Source organism: Morone saxatilis, unplaced genomic scaffold (assembly GCF_004916995.1).
Source record: "Morone saxatilis isolate NCDOM2014 unplaced genomic scaffold, NCSU_SB_2.0 Contig4, whole genome shotgun sequence".
Classification (NCBI taxonomy): Eukaryota; Metazoa; Chordata; class Actinopteri; family Moronidae; genus Morone; species Morone saxatilis.
Window position 1 is genome coordinate 8419745 of NW_023339984.1, and position 8038 is coordinate 8427782.

Below are 8038 nucleotides of genomic sequence, written 5' to 3' on the forward strand. Positions count from 1 at the left end.
ATATATATATGCAATATATATATATATATATATATATGCAATATATATATATGCTATATATATATGCAATATATATATATATGCATATGTATGTATGCATATATGTATGTATGTACATATAAAATCGGTTGAAGTCATTTTGCCATTGATTGTAATGCACATATCTGCTTTCTGCACACTAAAATTAGAGGATTTATGAGGAACATGTTAATGGAAAGTTTATTGCTATTCCAATCTGAGCCAAGGCTTGCCTTCCTCCACCATTTAGTGTGGACAATATACGAGACACTAATGGAAAAGGCAAGTCTGTCATGTTAAATATCTTGCACCTTATCAACACGGGGCGTGACTGGTATATGGTGAGGCATTACAATGTTTCCCCCTTGATACCAAATCAATAGCTTGATATGTGTAACCGAACATGCCTTGACCGTAATGTCCTCTTAATTAAATGTGATGCAGTACCTGCTGAAATTGCAGTTGTGCTCTTTTCACAGCAGCTTTACTTGGCCAATGAAAATATTGATAGTCTATCTGTACCATCTCGCACTATACAGCACATCTATGTGACTTTAATCAGGCCTGTTGACAAGGACAAATTTTTTCAGAGATGGAGTCTCTGTATGCCTACTATCTTTGTTACACTTGAATATAAGGCAAACAATGTATAGAAATGACCTTGATGTCTAAAAAGGGTTTGTTTACATACTACACTACGCTGGACAATAATTTAGCTTACTGTCACAAAAAACTATTGTATACTCCACATATGTAATTGTAATCCTGCCTGTGACAGAGTGTGAAAATGGCATGCATTGTGAAACTGTTTTTGGTAGAGAAGCTGGCAGATGTGCTGATGCCCTACGTAAAGTTTGGCATTTCTTCCAGCTGCACTGCTAATGAATGAAATATTAGTGGAGGCTTGTAAAACTTGCATTGTCATCATAGGCAGACATGTCCTTGTTACTGTCTATGTGTTGTCAGGCACAGATTGTGTTGCCAGAGGATAGGAGGACTTTTGGGTATTATTCTGTCTGACTGTCATGTTCACTGCTGCAGAAATGCAGAATTAAGCATGCTCAAATGGAACTAATTCAATAATGGACTGCTCCCCAAAAGCAAAATTGCAAAACAGTGACGTACATGGATAATTGTTTGACATGACTAATTGTTAAGCAAGTATTACTCTGCATGAGCACTGGAGGCTCTGGATTATGATCGTGCATGCTGCTCAGCATGGCTTTAATAGTATGTTCCAAGAACCAAACGGGGGTTTGAGAGCAGTATAAAAAATACCCTTAATGGCTATGCCTCTAACCCTTCAAAGGCCTCGTTGACTGAGCAGGGCCATCATCCACTCTCCATCCTTATCTCATTTGTCTTTCACAATCTGCACTCATACATGTCAGGTCATCAGCCTGTTTGTCCTCCCCCTATTGTTAGGCTGAGATGAGTCCAACAGCCCACCGTTGTGCTGGATAAATGCAATTCCATTTGGGGTTTAGCACAAGAGTGAATGGAGTAAATGGAGATTAGAGGGCAGTTGTTGCTCTAAACTGCCATCTATTTAAGCAAAAATGGATTTATTATCAATGTGATGGTGTGACATAGCTGAATAAAGTTTGGGTTAGCTGATTAGTTGTAATCCCAGGGACTGCTTATATGATTAGGTAACATTATCACACTAGAAAACCTTTCAGAAAAGCACAACTATGTGAATTGTAGTGCTGTGTTATTCTGTTAGTCCTTCATGTAAAAATGCTTGGTGGTGTGTCAGGGTAAGGTGTGCTGTATTGTGTAACCACTCTTTAAAAAAACATTGAACCCACAGTAAAAAAAAAATGAAGCAGAGGTTTTATTTTTGGCCAAGGACAGCAGAAACTTTCATTCTGACATAAAACATAAATAAAGCTTTTTAGGTGTAATCATAAGTAATAATCCCGTAATATTGAAATAACCTGGAAATATCACAGTAAAGCTTTTGTGCTAATCTTTACATTAAGGTTTTGTGGCGGCACTCATTAAATTGTGTCAGTAACAAATCCTACCACCGAATAATTTGAACCTTACCTAGTCCATTATATAAACTATATTCTTTGGTTATCGTCAATCAAGTCATACCACACACCAGTCAAAACAAACCGTACTTTCACCATTTACTTGATATTGCAATGGCTTAGAGAGAAGGATGGAGAAATTGACCCCCTGGGGTAGTTGCTCAATGTCAAGGTCACTGGAGAGTTGTCAGAGCTACAAGGAAAAATCCATTGCTGAGGCAAGGGAAAGGTGTAATATTTGCCATTCTCAAATGAACAGCAGCTATGTCTTCCCCATTGGTCAGGTGTAAACCTGTTGGGAGTTTGATCTGGCCATGGCAAACTTAATGGCCTTCTGTTTTAAGAAAAAGCTGTGCAGCAGTCTCAGTATTTGATTTCCTCTTTTGCATTTGCCTGTAGGGGATATGAACTAGAAGTGAACTAATAGTCAATATGCACCCACTGCCTGCATTTTAGATAATGAAGAAGAAAACTTAGAGGAGACAGTTCTACAAAGGTACAGAAGCAGGGTCCTCTTCAGATGATAATTCAAGAGATAGAAGAGATTCATAAATCTTAAACACTGCTGGACTGCTGCATCTACAGAGTACTAGAGCCAGACATACTGGATTTCTGTGGACCAAAAGAAAATGTCGATATTTAAGTTTAGAAAAGCCAAATAACAGTACACCCACTTGCCAGTTTATTAAGTACAGTTAAACTAAGACAGTCTAATTAAACAGTCCTGCAATAAACCCACCATGACAGTTTTAGTGACAAGTTTTTGTTTAAACTATTCTTCTTCATGATCATTTTAGAGGCTGTAGTTTGTGGTGCATTTGCATTTTGTTTCTTTTAAAGAGTTGTTAACCAACAGCAAGATATTTTAAATTTTATGTACAAGAATTTCTTGTTGCTTACTGGATGGCACACACTTATTTGGTAGGGATATATCTATTTTGAGGTAATATCTGATGATAATGATAAAGTAAAGAGGTAAGATCATATATGAAAGCTGCTGTTGATGCCATGTGTCTTTGACACTGAGCATGAAAAGCTTACAAGTGAAAGAAATCTTTGAAACAAGTGTTTTCTCAAAATGTCCTGAAACGATTGAAGTGTACTGTAGTGTTACATTACCTCATCCTGTTGACTTGATCAATTATTATTAATAAATGAGTTGTTTAATACTACTGTAGGTTAGGTGACCTGGGTGATTATGTGTTGAAACCTCTAGTGTCAAGAAGAGATTATCTCAAAATGAGAAAGAAAAGGATTTAGTGAAGAGTCTGTGACCCTTTTTATCACAGTCCTATTGTGTAATGAGATGAAATGATTGCACAAGAGAGATATTTAAAACTGGGTTACACTGACAGTTCCCTCTGTGAACTGCTTTGACAAACATTCAAAATTTAAGCTGTTTATATTTAGCTGCTTCATGATTGAATAATGCACCCCTTTTACATGCAAAAACAACTGCAGGGTGTCAGCAATAATGAAAAATGGATACATTCGACTTAGTTCCACAAAAAAGTTCTCTTCTGCATTCCTCTTTTGCAAACTCTGCCAACCAAATCCATCATTAACAACATTAAATCCATAAGACATCAACCAACCTGAGAAGGAATGAAGGGAAAAGCCAGCGGAATAGCTTACGATTAATTCCATCACTAGCTAAATCCGTTTATAAAGATTTATGGATTTGTAATTAGCATAAACATGAAGGAGATCGATAACAATGACATTATCTCTGCTGAACTAATCGGTTTATTCACACATCAAAACAAGGCAGAGTAAATCTTTTGTTTAAAGATGTACCATGCCAACACTGTTTTTGGGTGTTAAGATACTTTGACAACAAAGTGCGACACGAGCAAGCGCCCACACAGTTGGTATGCTTGTATCCTGGCTTAGGGCCTTAGACTAATGTTATGTAGAATTAAGACACTGGCTGACATCAGTCTACTGTCAAGAGTATTTGGAAATGAAGGACAAAGATTCATAGTGATAGTGATTCAGTGTGAAAATGCATGTTAAGCCATATCGGCTGCAGCCATTTTGCAGGGGTCTCTGGGAAACCTCTTCAGAGCAAATGGCTAACAGACCACACAGATCTACAAAGTAGCGAAGTAGCAATTATTGTGCCACATTCAGGCTTTCTGAGATAGTGAGAAAATGCTGTGCCATCTTGTGGATTGCACCACTGTGCCGCGACTGCTTTAGAGAAAATCTCTGCACCTCCTTCTGATTGACACGATGTCATCTCCTTGTCAAGCACAGGAATGGCGCTTAAGGGTTGGATTCCCTGACGGCTCGGAGCCTGCGGAGAAATGCCAGGGAGCCAGCAGGCACTTGTGTTTTTAATAGAAACCGGTCAAAAAAAGATCTGTCATTTCTTCGTTCACCATTTGGGTGACTTCTGGAGACCATTAAGAGCTACTTTTCCCTCCCTTAACATGCTACCACACAACTATCCGAGGCATCCACTAACAGGAGTCAGTGCACCTGCTTTAAAGGAGAGCTCCATTTTCAGATAGTTATTAATCTTAAGGAATGACTTGCAAATGTTATGCAAGAGCATCTGTCTGCATTTACATATCAGTGTGCGTGTGTGCATGTGCGTACATGTAGATGCATGTAGCACACAGACTGTGCAAGGGACCAGATAAATTATGTTTGTGGACTGTTGATTAATGAGCTTACCATGCTGAAGTTGTTTCACCTCGTTTTCATAAATTTGTACAAACTATATGATGAGGAACACAACGGAGAAATATAGCAGCTGGGCGAGTGTGTGTGTGTGTGTGTGTGTGTGTGTGTATGTGTGTGGGCATGAGATTGTCAGACACAGAAAGCGATCGAAAGAAGTAAGTGAGTGAGTAATAGAAAATGAGACCCTTGATCATGAAGTACAGTATATGCAGGTACAGGTCTCTGCTATATAAAAGTCTATTTCCCCACATAATGTGTTCAATTTAGGTATTGGCCATAAATAATGTTTAATTTATTATTTCAGCAGCTGTCACTGTATGAACAAGAAATGCATCCATTGGTGAATTTGTGACATAGCTGATGTAAAGGGAACAATATGTCTCGGTTGAGTGGAGGCTCCTACATGATTATTGTTACATTCAGTAATTAACCGACAATGAAAACGAGGGACATGAGGTGTAAATGGCAGAGTGTACTGCGGTTTTGGTCTAGTGCTGGGCTGTGTTACCACATGGTGCCTCTGTCTGTTTAATGAGAGGGGTTACAGCTGTGCTGACTGTCTATAATAGCTGCAGACATGGAATAAACAAGTGCCCCTCTTCCACTGCGCTCATAGATGAAAATTAATTGGGCCTAACTTTTCCCACTGTGGCCATCATCATGGAAAAGATGGACCTTGTGTCTCCACGTCAAATAAATTTTTTTGTATTGACGTGGAGATGAATTTGATTTTTTTTTAGTCATTTCCCTTCTGCTAACACGAAGAAAGCAGGCTTTATGACCTACACTAAGATCAGCCACAAGGGGGGCGATCGAGATGCTCTGACTGAGTAAGTTGGTACATGGTGGTGACTCATAAGGAAACACAGTGAAAATTCCACCGATTCGCCTGCGCTTTAGGCCTTGAGAGATCAGTGTAACTTAATGACAGCTATTTAAAGCAACTTTTTTGTTGACACAAGAAAAATAGGTTGCAGAATTGTTTGCTTGATATATATTAAATTATATTCTTTATTTTCTTTATGAACTTTATTTTAAAAACCTTTTTTTTTTAAATATTGTTACGGGAAAAAGTGCACTTTGTGTTATTCATAATTTCTTTAATCAATTATTAACACATCTTATAATAGATTGAGGATTAAGGAAACTGCTTGGAATTTGCATGTTTGCTAACTAAAGGTGTGACAGTGTTCGTTATTACCTTTAAGTTGCTTGTATGGAATACTTACTAATACTACTATGTTATATATCTTTACAAGTTAGAAACTGAAAAAGCACTCAAAATCCCTTCCAAACTTTCTAGATCTTGCAGTTGGATAATCCTTCCTGTCAATTTGCAGCATACCCTCTTGCAAGCGTGTGCAGAAATTCTTTCAAACAAAGCGAAATTCATCTCTGGCTCAGCTATCTTACTCCATGATGATTCTTCCTCGACTTGTTGGAGAGGACCATTCACACAGGAGATAGCAAGCTGTGGCGATCGGCCATGAACTTGGCTGCATTTGCTGACTCAGAAGAGGACATTAGCATACAGCTGCCATTAGCCAGGCTGCAGCTGCTACGGATGCCTTCCTTAGTTTGGAGGAAGAGATACTATGTTGGACTAAGTCGTGTGGGTGTGACAGAGGGTTCATGAGGCATACACTCACAGTCCACAGAGACCTTTGCTGATGCGTTCTCCCTGTCCTGATGACTGATACTGTGGGGTTCTTATGAAACACTGTTTGCAAACTCTTAAGAATGTTCTATTGTATGAATGACATGATATATGGCACAAAGAAAATATAAATATGGAAACACTTCCTGGCTTGCACACACATGCAGACAAAAAACATAAATTCACAGATTTTTCGGAAATATGGTCTCAGCAAATACTTTCTTTTAAACGGTGCCTTTTGAATTGATTCCTGCTTGTTTCCAATCCACTCTGAGAGAGCCATCTTTTCATGTCTAGTTGAAGCTGAATCACATTCTGTCAGGGTTGAGGTGATGTTGCAGGCAGATTGCTTATCCGTCAGGATCACAGCAGACACAAACAGGTTGCTGATGCTGCTGCTTAAACCTGTCTCAGTCAGGCCTTGATCATCAAATCTGTCCCTGTCTCCCATGATATATTGACAGCATTGCATTTGTCTCCCCCTTCCCCTCCAAGCTGAATTCCTGACCAATCCTGTGCCTGGTTACCGGGCCATCATAAAGAATGTATGACAGGACCTTAGAGCAGTGAGAGATGGCTTTGGTGAAGCCGGTAGGGCTGGTGAAGATGGAATAACGCAGGTGTGGCGGCACATGGCAGCTTGACTTACGGCCTTGATTCCTTTCACAACCACCTTGAAATCTCAGACTGTGGACAGAAGTTGTTGAAATGAACATGAAATAGATAGAAATGTTGTGATCTGGTGGTTATTAAAGTTGAAGGAGGAAGGCCAAGCAAGTTCAGATTGAATTTAACACCCCCACAATTCACATGCAAGTTTTGCATAGTAAATGTTGTCAGCTGAGTCCGTGTCTTTGAACTCATTAAGATTTAATATGGTTACTTCGGGGCATTTCTCAACACTGCTTATATCTGGTTTGATTACTCTAAAAAAAATGTTGGATTCTTTTTTTTTATATTTGACCACCAGAGCCATAAATGGGATATATACAGCTTACCCATTTATCAGAGAGGAAAAATTCCCAGAAAGCGTTGATTGGTCATGGTTGGAATGTCTCAAACTGCAAGTTCGCTTCATAAATTGTGATCTCAAGGGATAAACCTCAGACCTAGATCAATACAATCAGCCGGACAGTGACGTCAAAACTAATTAAGATTGCCCGTGTGGCACAATGGTACCAATCTGTGCTGGGTGGGCCCAGTGTCAGCATGGGCTACCGCAAGGTTATTTTTCTTCCATTGTTTGAGGCTTAGAGACACCTCCAGAGGGATCCCTGCAGCCAAGACACTATTATCTGGCTAGGGTTTGGGACAATCACTCCGTCCCTCTCTCATTTCTTGTAAAGGTCCCTCTTCAATTAATCTCAGAGCCAAATCTTTTTATGCTCTCCTGTACAGACCCCATAAAAAGAGACTTTTTCAAAGAAGCCTGTGAACAGGTTGGCTTTCTGTGCTGAAAGGGAACAAAGAGGGATTATGTCATAGAGAGTAAACTGGGGATGGGAAGATGTCGCTGGGTGACTCCGATTATGTCCAGATAATGTAGTGTTGTCACGTCTGACAGAAAATGTTGTGCTTGAAAGAGTGAACATTGGCAGGCTGATCTTTACATTTCAGGTTGTCTCAATTTGTG